General features: G+C 44.2%; 1 protein-coding gene across 1 annotated transcript in view; it reads left to right on the top strand.

Annotated features, from left to right (window-relative positions):
• Positions 1–3840: 3840 nt before the first annotated feature.
• The window catches only part of LOC311243588 (vitamin D3 receptor A), a 270464-nt gene continuing 263328 nt past the window's right edge, over positions 3841–10976 (top strand). The window contains exon 1 of the mRNA XM_084332874.1: positions 3841–3977. The gene's annotated coding sequence lies outside the window, so the exon portion shown is untranslated. The remainder of the gene's footprint in view (positions 3978–10976) is intronic.

Here is a 10976-nt window from a genome sequence, read left to right as displayed (position 1 = left end):
TGTAGCCACCTTTAAATTGCGTGTAACAGTGATCTAGGATGTTACCGCCTCTGGTGTTGCAAGTCACATGCTGATAGAAGTCGGGCAATACCTTTCTCAGATTGGCGCTATTGAAATCTCCCAGTACTAAAATGGCGGCGTTAACGTTAGCCACTTGTATTCTATTTACCTCGTTGTGTAGTCTGGAGAGCGCAACCTTGTTGCTGGCTTGCGGTGGAATATACACTCCGACCAGGACGATCGCCGTTAACTCCCTCGGGAGGAAGAAAGGACGACACTTGATGGTTATATATTCCAGTTCTGGGGAGCAGTGGTTGGATAATTCCTTCACGTTCGTTGGATCACTCCAATTTTTGTTAAACATGAAGGCAATACCTCCTCCACGTTGTTTACCGGACTCTGATGATGTCCGATCCTTTCTATGGATAAAGAAGTGATCCGCTGGTTGAATTGCGTGATCTGGAACCTCCGGTGTGAGCCATGTTTCGGTGAAGCAAAGGACATTGCAGTCCCTAACGTCTCTTTGATATTGAATCCTTGCTCGGATGTCATCCAGTTTATTGTCTATTGATTGTACATTGGCTAGCAATATACTGGGAAGTGGTGTACGGTAGCGTCTGGATCTCAGCCTGTTTCGGATCCCAGCCCTCTTTCCTCGTCGTCTTTTCCTGGGCTCTGGGAACAAAGGGTCTGGTCCTAGTCTCCGGAGAATTTCTTCAGGCCATTGGTGTGGTTCGGAAAGCTGATCCAGCGAGTAATCCAGTTGGTAAGTTTCCCGTAATCCAATGTCTATGAGTGACTGACGGTCATATACATTAAATGCACCAACAGTTGGTACGCACAAAACTCTAAAAACTATAAATATTAACAAAAGTAAACACAGTCTCGACGGAGCGAACAGAGAGGCAGCCGGTCGGGGCGGCGCCATCATCATCAGTAGTATACTATACAATGCTATACTATACTATCTACATTTATACTATGTGTCCTTATGCTAACTTGCCATATCCATCTATTTACTATACAAGAACCACTCCCGTTCTCTTATTATTATAATTTTTTTAAAGTGACCTTTTCATTGTGTAAAGTGACCGTTGAGTGTGAGCGTGTGCAGCATGTGTGTGTGTGTGTTCATGCTAAAGTGACTGTTAGTGTGTGAGCGTATACAGTGTGTGTGTTATATGTGTGCTCATGTGTGCTTGTGTGTGGAGAGTTCAGTGTTCTTTTTTTTTATCCACTTTTTTCTCCTTATTTTTCTATTTTTCTCCCACCCCAATTTTGTGTTTCCAATTCTCCCCTCCCCTGTCTTGAACGTTGCTCGACTATGCCCCCCACTGGTCGGTTGTAGGGAAGATAGAAGCCTTGCATCACGTGTCCCCTCCGGTACACGAGGAGGCAGCCTGTCACATCTTTCCACCTGCCACCTACCTCATTGGCGAGGTGTAACGCATGGGAGGCTCACACTACCCCCGCCACTTCCTGTCTCTGCTGTGCAGGCGTCCCCCAACCGACCTGTAGGAGTCGCTGTCCACAACGTCCAAATTACCACCCATCGACTTCCACCCGCTGGCTCTGCCAATTGATCCAGTATGACGGCCGGCCCAAGCCGGAGGCAATGCTGACACCCGGATTCGAGACCGGAGTCTCTTGCATTGGTGACTAGCGAAATCTCCGCTGCGCCACCCAGCCGCGCCGGGGAGTTCAGTGTTCAAGACTCTGATGGTCTGGGGGAAGAAGCTGAGCCGGAGTCTCTCTGTCCTAGTTGCTGGTGTTCGCAGGCGTTTGCCTGACCACAGCAGCTTGAACAGGCTGTTGTTGGGGATACTACTACTACTACTAATAATAATAATGTTAGTATGATCATCTTTAATTGTCCTATTATTATTATTATTATTATTATTATTATTATTATTATTATTATTATTATTATTATTATTATTATTATTATTATTATTATTATTATTATTATTATTATTATTATTATTATTATTATTATTATTATTATTATTATTATTATTATTATTATTATAGATTCTCTCCAATAGGTGTAGTCAGTAAAAAAGGTCTCCTAAAAACTTCACAACGGTCTAATTGTTTACCACCTCCCCCCTGCTGTCGACGTCATGACACACCCCTATATGGGAAGAGCAATCGATGTGGGAAAAAAAAGAGCCAAGACTGACACGCCTCTCCGTCAATGGGAGACGAGAGACTATTCCTGAACAGCGAGTCGTGATTGGCCCACACGCAGTGGGTGGGCGGGGCCAGTGTTGATAATATATGCATAGATATGCCTTTCTGTTCAAGTGAACGGGGCGGGTCCCGTGAAGAAGAGCTGTCCATCTATGTAGCGACGGATCTAATAGCTGTTGGGTTTTTACGAACAGGGTGTCACACAGCCGACGTTGTTGTTGTTGTTGCTCTTCGCACGGATTAAATGTGAGTGATCTTGTTGTTTTTGGAGTGTGTAATAGGCGGACAGGGGGGTGTTATGTACATATGTGTTTTTGTTGTTGTTGTACACTGTACTGAGAACCTGGAGAAAAGTGTCTCGCTGGTGGGCCGCCGACGCACGCTTTCCCCCCTCAGGTCCCAGCTTTAGTATAACGGCTGCTGGGGCTGTTGTTGTCGTCGCTCCTCCGTCTCTCTCTCTCTCTCTCTCTCTCTCTCTCTCTCTCTCTCTCTCTCTCTCTCTCTCTCTCTCTCTCTCTCTCTCTCTCTCTCTCTCTCTCTCTCTCTGTCTCTGTCTCTCTCTCTCTGTCTCTCTGTTTTTCTGTACAATTAGATTAGATTCAAATGTATTGTCATCATAGAGCAGCACACGTACAGTACTGTACAACGAAAATAAGTTGGCATCCAACCAGAGTGCAAATGTAACATACAATAGTAATATACAATAATATACAGGTGATTAAACTGGATATAAAATATATAGATTATTATTACTACTGAGTAATAATGCTAATCGGATGTATGTACACTTATAATAAAACACTGGTAGTAAGTAAGTCATACTGGCCAGTGGTATAACTAGTAAGAGTAGGTAAGGGAAATATATATATAATGTATATGAGTAGGCTACTACTGAGTAATAATGGTAACTAATACAATGTATGTACAGTGTTATATTATGATTATTGTTATTATTATTATTACTAGGCTATAGTATTATTATAGTATAATGTTGACATGTAGCTCTTGTCAGCCTGCTGTGATGTAATGTAACAATTGTTTTAATTTCCCAGGCGCTTCTTCTTAGCACGATAATAATAATCAACATGTTTTTTTTTGGTTTTGCTACATTTTATTAAAGGGACATTATTCCTATTTATGTGTGGTGGGCTAATATAGCTTTGATTTGGTTAATAATTCCACAACAACATCCCAGTCCAGCAGCGCGCTCTCTGTCTCCTCACAGCTCCTCTGACCGGCAGCTTTGCGTAATAATAATAATAACATAATAATAATAATAATGTGGTGATTTCTTTAGGGGCTTTATTGTGATTCAACGACTGTCCCGTTGTGTGTGTCGGGGGGGGGGGGGGGGGGTGCTCCCTCGTTTTTTGCGGTGTGCAAGTTGCAGTGCTAACTGTGCTAAAATAAATAAATAGTTGTTTTTGGTTACTTTGTCGTATATATAAACTGTCATTTTTGATGGGCACTCCTGCTCTCGTCTCTCTAGTATCTTGATGGTGGCAGTGGTGCGTGTGTATAATACCCTGCTGCTGCCGAGGGAATAACGAGGGGAAACTCATGCTGATTCATGATTTTTCCTTCCTTTGTTGACAGTTTTTTTTGCCGCAGAAAAAGTTTTCACACAGAGAGAGGGACTATAGAGAATAAAAACCTGCCTTCACCACCACCAGCAGCAGCAGCTCGCCACCACAGGCCTCCTTCTTCAGGGGGATCTGGCGACCTGGCTCCGAGCGTCTCCCTCTGCTATCGTAGCAACGTGAATGATTGATATGCCACATCAGGTAAACACAGTGACGAGAGCTCAACAGCAGAGCAGTGTTTATATAGCTTGTTTTAGCCGGAGAGCTAATGCTACTAGCCCTACGCTGCACACACAAAAACAAACATGCAATGTGTGCCATTTTGCATGCACCGATCCTTTTGTGCAAGAACGCGTTTTGTGTACGAGGTGTCCGTGTTTCGTTTACACGCGTTTACACGTTTCTCGGTGCGATACGAAGCTGCAGATGCCGCTTTGTTGCTGGTTTGTGTTTGGCGTGTTAGGAGCGGCGCGGCTGCTCACTGCTACATTCCACGTGTTGGTTGGCTGCCTGCTGCAGCACTGATAAGGCCAGTTCATATAATCACAACGTCGATTAGGGATGTTGTGCACAGTGATGGAATTAGACGTTCTCCCATTTATTTTATATTTTTTTAAACAACTGTTTACAACCTGATTTTATTTATAAAAACACAAGATACTTGTGTCCTGGTGATACGGATGAGCGCTCAATGAAGAAACCCACTCCCATAGCCAATAATATGAAGTCTGAACATGCCTATATATAATTATTATGGAACTACACACTACAGATGTATCACGTGGCCCGCAATGATCCCCAAACAGTATTGCACACTTCAACAGACCCATGCTGCGTGATTTTTTTTCATAGCCTATGTTTGCGGATACGCTCTCTGATTGGCCACTGACGTTTCTGGTCATGTGACATGTGCGCCAATCGTGTGCCGCCTTTTTCTGCGCCTATTTCCGGCTCTAACAGCCTGCAAAGTACCTAACGCCTAGTTTATCACTGGTTAAGCTTAGGCGACTCTTTCGAAGTTGGTTAAGGTTAGAGTTTGGAACCAGGGCTGGTGTTCTATCGCCCTGCTCTAAGACAAACTCTAACCTTAACCAACTTTGAAAGAGTGCCTAAGCTTAACCGGTCGCAGAAAAAGGCGTCACACTATTGGCGCACATGTCACATGACCAGAAACGTCAGTGGCCAATCAGAGAGCGTCTCCGCAAACATAGGCTACTAAAAAAAATCACGCACCCTTGCTCCCTGTTGTGTGAGCTCCAGGTATAGGGAGGAGGAGTCTGACGTCACTTTGGACCGCTCGCGAGGCACCCGTATAGGGATTTATCATTGGGAAAATGGATTATCGGCTATTCTGAACATTGGCAAGCTTTCCATTTGTGCACAAAATGAGTTCCCTTCTACCACTAACATTATTGTTTAAGCATTTTTGGTTGAAATAAAGGTAGTTATAAGGTTTTTAATTTGTCGTTAAAAAAGAACTACACTTACCAGTACACTGAGTACAGGCAGTAGAACGCCTGTCGTTCAGTGCCGTCGCCTAATACACGTCACGGCCAGCTGATACCACGCTAGCTAACTAACGCGAACGTTACCTAGCTAAACGTACTAGACGTTAGCAATGTCTACTGTCGTGTCCCTGGCAGAATACTTTGTTGGTGAGGACAAAATTATACAAAGAGGAGATAACCATTTAAAATCGGGGCATGTAGAGGAGTTTCGGGAATGCCGGCTAGCAAGCTAGCTAGCTAAATCAAATCAAATCAAATTTATTTATAGGGCCCGACAACACACGTTAATGTCCCCATGGGCCGTACAGGTCTTCTTTAAACAAGTCAAGAAGAAAACATAACAATAAGTCAAGAACAGAACAAGAACACCATAAGGTCCAAACATTTTTAGATGAATGCAAATAAATGAAAGAATGCAAGCACTCCCAAACATACCCCACGCGAAGGTAAGGAAAAACTCACTAAAACCTAACAATAGGGAAAAAAGCTCCACAGGCAGACGGCAGTGTGGAGGAGAGAAACCTTAGTAGGGCCATTCAAGGGGGGATCTCCCTTCTTAGATGTTGGTGATAGTAGTGTTGCAGGCGGACAGTTGGTAAGCATGCACTCATGTGTGTAGTGAAACACAGATGAGTGCATGCAATAGCAACTGTACATTTTGAAAGATTAAAGATAGAGCTAATAGCGATAGCAACTGAACATTTTGAAAGATTAAAGATAGAGTTGATAGCGGATCTAATTGAGGCACAGGGGCGGCGCAAAGAGGGTCACGTCCTCCCCGTCTTAGTCACGGGACATTCAACACTCCGGTCATTGCTCAGGGACAGCCGGAGACAGGGAGATAGGGGGCGGCGCAGAGAGGGTCGCGAACTCCCCGACATTATCGCGGGACATCCGGCACTCCGGTCACCACTACGAGACCTCCGTCTCCGCTACTAACGTTACGTAAAAAACAATAACGTTATAAACTATACACAATATGTACAACGAAACAATTATTTACATTAGTATTTACAGTGATTTAATATGCAGCAAAATGACATTATACGATTTAAAATATAAATACAAATAGGTAACGTGGTTGTTGCTTTTAAAAATGGTGGTTGGCTTTAGAGATTAATGGTTATGATCGCCAGAGAGATACTAGCCACAGATTCAGGGTCAGTTATTTTCCCATTGTACGAATTGTTTAGCTTATGGAATGTAAGGGAAATCTGATCCTAGGTCTGCGACTAAAGCCAGGAGTCTACGCTGTGGTGACGTCAGTCAGCAGCGACAAATGGTAGTGTAGTTTCTCAATGAACGAAAACATAAATGTTGTTATTTTGCTACCTTTACGATTAATTGCGAATATTTTCATGTTGAGCTATATATTGTGGATGAACACGCGCAGAAAGGTAAACCATGCAATGAAATGTTCATGCTTTATTTGTTTTAAATTAGACGATTTAGAAATGAGCAATGGGGGAAATACATTGCGTTTTCAAGAGGGTGGACCGCGGAGAAACAGCAATGACGTAACCACTACACCTCCCTGTGCCGATGCTACATACCTAACCACGTGGCTCCTAATGGCAGCACATCAACAGTTACTCCAGCATCCATTGCCAGCTCTTATTGTCCATGAAACCCACATACTTCCTTGTTGTTATCCTACCCTCATGTCGAAAACAGACCTATTCCTACTACAATATTGCACATGAAACAGAAACGACTGCAAATAAAAGGAATACTCTCACCCTTTGTTTACTTTGGCCCCCCCCCCCGCCCTCCCTCCCTCCCTCCCGGTGTTGAAGCGGTGCGGCTGCGTGCCGCTACATTCCACGTGTGGTTGGCTGCGTGTGGCTGCAGGGCCCGGTTCATAATCAAAACGTCGATTAGGGATGTGAACGGTAATGGAATTAGATGTTCTCACATTTTACAACTGTTTACAACCTGATATGTATGTTATTGTTGACATTCGGGGGGCGGACGGCGTGGCTTGGTGTTCTGCGTGGGGAGGTGTCGCATGCCTCCACAAGGTTCACTCCTCTCAGCCGAGCCTACTCCCTCTCTTCAGGGAAAGACAAAGAGACAGATGAGAATGGGTGTGTGTGTTTATGTGTATGTGTGTGAGGGGGGGGGGGGATAAAGCTCAAATTTCATTGCGCAAAAGTCAATAATTGAATTCAGGCGTCTGCTTTGGTATATTATCCACTTGGAAGAGTTAATCAATAGTTTATCCATCAAATATATTAGTTGAAATGCACTATCACGTTTGCTAAAGGGATTTTAGTTTGTTATTACATTATTCCTAAAGAATGGTACATTATGCATTGTTATTACATCTTTTTATGACATTACGTACCGTTATTACATTATGAGTTGCTACAAACCCTGATCTCAGAGCAGCAAAACCTCACCTGTTGGGTCTGATGCCATCAATACATAATTTTGAAATATGATTCATATCCAAAATCCACCGTAGAATACAATTTACACACGTTATTCAGGTTCTGTAATACTGTACAGCTCAGTTTTGATTTGTGATGAACAAGTGTCTCCTTAACTCATTGACCGCCGTGCTGTTTTCCCATCTCTACTCAATGATGCCAGCGGTATTGACCATTTTCACGATGTTTGCGGACCCATCGTGTGTTCTGTATTATAGCTATGGAGACAATAGTATGGCTCATTTGACAGGCATTGTTTATAGTCCAACACTGACTAACCAGTTCATTTTTTTTTTTTTTTTTTTATTGGTCTTTTTCCCCCTCCATTTTTCCGCCGATTTTCTCCCATCCCAATATTAGTCGTATGCCAATTCCCAGTCCCTTCCTGGTCGCTGCGCACTTACCCCCCACAGTCAGATCATCTGGGAGAGTGGAGGCTACCACGTGCTTCCTCCGACACACGTCCAGCCAATCACCGCTTCTTTTCACCTGGCAGCGCGGATTCTCATTGAGAGGGCGTAGCGTGTGGGAGGACCACACTATCCCCCTCACGTCCAATCCGCGCTTAGCAGGCGCCCCGACCGAACTGTAGGAGTCGCTGTTTACAACGACCCGGACCCACCCCGCCAGCTTCTCCCACCCTCTGATACAGCCAATTGTATCAGTGCAGACGGCCAGCCAAGCTGGTGACAACCCCGGAGCTGTGAGCTGGATTCGAACAGGCAAATCCAGCTCAGCTCCGGGGCTGGTGACGAACGCAATCTCCGCTCGGCCACCTAACCGCCTAACCAGTTCATTTCTACATACTTTAGTTTGTGCGCTATTCTGCGCTAAACATCGCCCCTTTCCAAAATAATCCAGTCTTTTTTTCTAGATCGCGTGATATGACGTGTTATATGCATTTGCCCAAATTGTTCGGGTTGCTCGCCTGAATCTCCAAATATTTCCAAATCAAAGGTATATACCATATATGTTTCTTCACAAAATCATCAAGGGGGGGGTGGTCGTTTTACCTCGAAGCTGCGATCATTACCAAACGCATGTTTTAGGTTTGGTAAAATACGACACTGATCGATACAAAAGCATGTTTTAGGTAAAGAAAATACCAGCGGGTTACCTAAAATAGACCATACCTTAGTCAGAAGGTACTCCAAAATGAATAATCCCAGTCATCCCATCGCGATCGCAATTACTCGTGTATATTGGGCATGGCTATCATATACGGGAAACAATAGGTTTGAGGCGATCAAATCTCCGACCGGTTGCTATGTCCTGATTCACTTTGAGGGGGAAGCAGCCGGAGGTACCTCAGTACAGAAAGACAACTGAGACCCTCAGTTCAAAAGGTAGGCGATACTGCCACCCGGTGGGATGCGATCGTCATTGCAAATTCTTTTTTGATCTACTTTTTCTCCCCATTTTTCTATTTTTCTCCCTTCCCCAATTTCGTATTGTCCAATTCTACCCTCCCCTGTTTCGAACGTTGTTAGGCCATGCCTCCCACAAGCCGGCTGCAATGTGGACGAAGCCTTGCATCACGTGTCCCCTCCGGTACTCGAGGAGGCAGCTGTCGCATCTTTTCACCTGCACAGCGCGATCTCTCAGCGGCGAGGGTCTGCGTGGGAGGGACACGCCTTCCTGATTCTACTGCGCAGGCGCACCAACCGACCTGTAGGAGTCGCTGTCCACAACGTCCGATCCCCACCCACCAGCTTTCCACCCCCTAATACTGCCAATTGTATTAGTATGAACGACCAGCCAAGCTGGTAGCAATGTCGAGAGCTGGGCTCGAACCCAGCATCTCCTGCGTTGGTGGCGAGCGCCTTGCCCACTGCGCCACCTAGCCGCCCCTCATCATTGCAATTTTAACGTGGGCAGCGGTGCCAGGGAGACACAGGCAGCTCCGAGCGAGTGTTTAGAATGGGGATCAAAGGAAAAAGATCAATATGAGGACACTATGACAGTAACCATGGTGATTTTACTTGGATATGAGGACACAGTATGACAGTAACCATGGTGATTTTACTGGGATATTAAATGTCCACGATTGTTGGAATAGCACAATCTAAATTCTGTTTTCTGGTGGGTTTTCCTTTTTTAAAGGGGAACTATCTTACTATTTCTTTCACTATTTGGGTAATTTTACACCATTCCTGTGAGTCTATGGAACACATCTGTAAGTTTAAAAAAAAGAAAATTATTCATTGTTTTGTATTTCTAATCAAGTACTCTAAAACAGCATTTTTCCACTTCAAGATTTCAAGCTGTTTTGAGGCTGGGCTCCGCCCATACTCGGAATGCGATTTGAGTGACAGACCCCCACCTGTAGCTCCGCCCATACTACTCTACTAACGTCAAAAGTGAACCTAATACACAAACAAATATTGCTCAACGCTCAAGCATACGTTTTCGAATACAATACAATCTACAAAGGGATGACACCGAAGCAGGTACCCATGCCATACGATTTTTGGGTATAGAGAAAAATGACAGGAAGAAAGAATAAGATTGCTCTCTCACTCCGTCACACACACACACACTTGGCGCAATAAACAGAGCTATGATAACCCCCCCCAAACACACACAAGGAACATAATCATTAATTCGCAATACACACAAGTAGGTCTACATATATACGAAGCACAGAGCTAAGATAACGTTAGCTAAGCTAGCTAGCTCTCTCACTCCGTCTAACACACACACACACACACACACACACACACACACACACACACACACACACACACACATACATAGCTCACAAACTTGGCCCATTGATGACGGATCACGACATCATCAGGGAATGAATGCAAGGACATATTCGCTGCTTGGCAGTCAGGAACAGCACAACGTATCTTGCCCGTTTTGTTTGACAACAAACATAGAGGGGGCGGGCGTTATTCTGCAGATGATAAACTTTTGATGTCAAAGGTACGCTAAGTTTCAGATGACTCACTTCAGTAAGGGACAATATTGTGAGATGAGAATTTGAAGAATGCGCCAAAATGAGAATTAGAGACATAGACCCCATTAATATAAGTCCACATAGCTAGAAAACAATGCTAAACACTGGAAAAGGCCATTTATAAGATAGTTCCCCTTTAAGATAACAGTTATTTTCATGCATGTTTTCTGACCCAAATCTTGAGAGAAAGCTGTGAGATGTCACAGATGTGTTGCTTCCCTGAGTTGACTTGAGTTCTTGACCATTGTTGGCCCTTTAAGAAGAGAAGGCTTATTTTCAGCTTGACACTGTCTTG

Source organism: Notolepis coatsorum (genome assembly GCF_963971535.1).
Source record: "Notolepis coatsorum genome assembly, chromosome: 17".
Lineage (NCBI taxonomy): Eukaryota > Metazoa > Chordata > Actinopteri > Aulopiformes > Paralepididae > Notolepis > Notolepis coatsorum.
The sequence above is the reverse complement of the archived record's forward strand: the minus strand, read 5'-3'. Positions and strand labels throughout refer to the sequence as shown.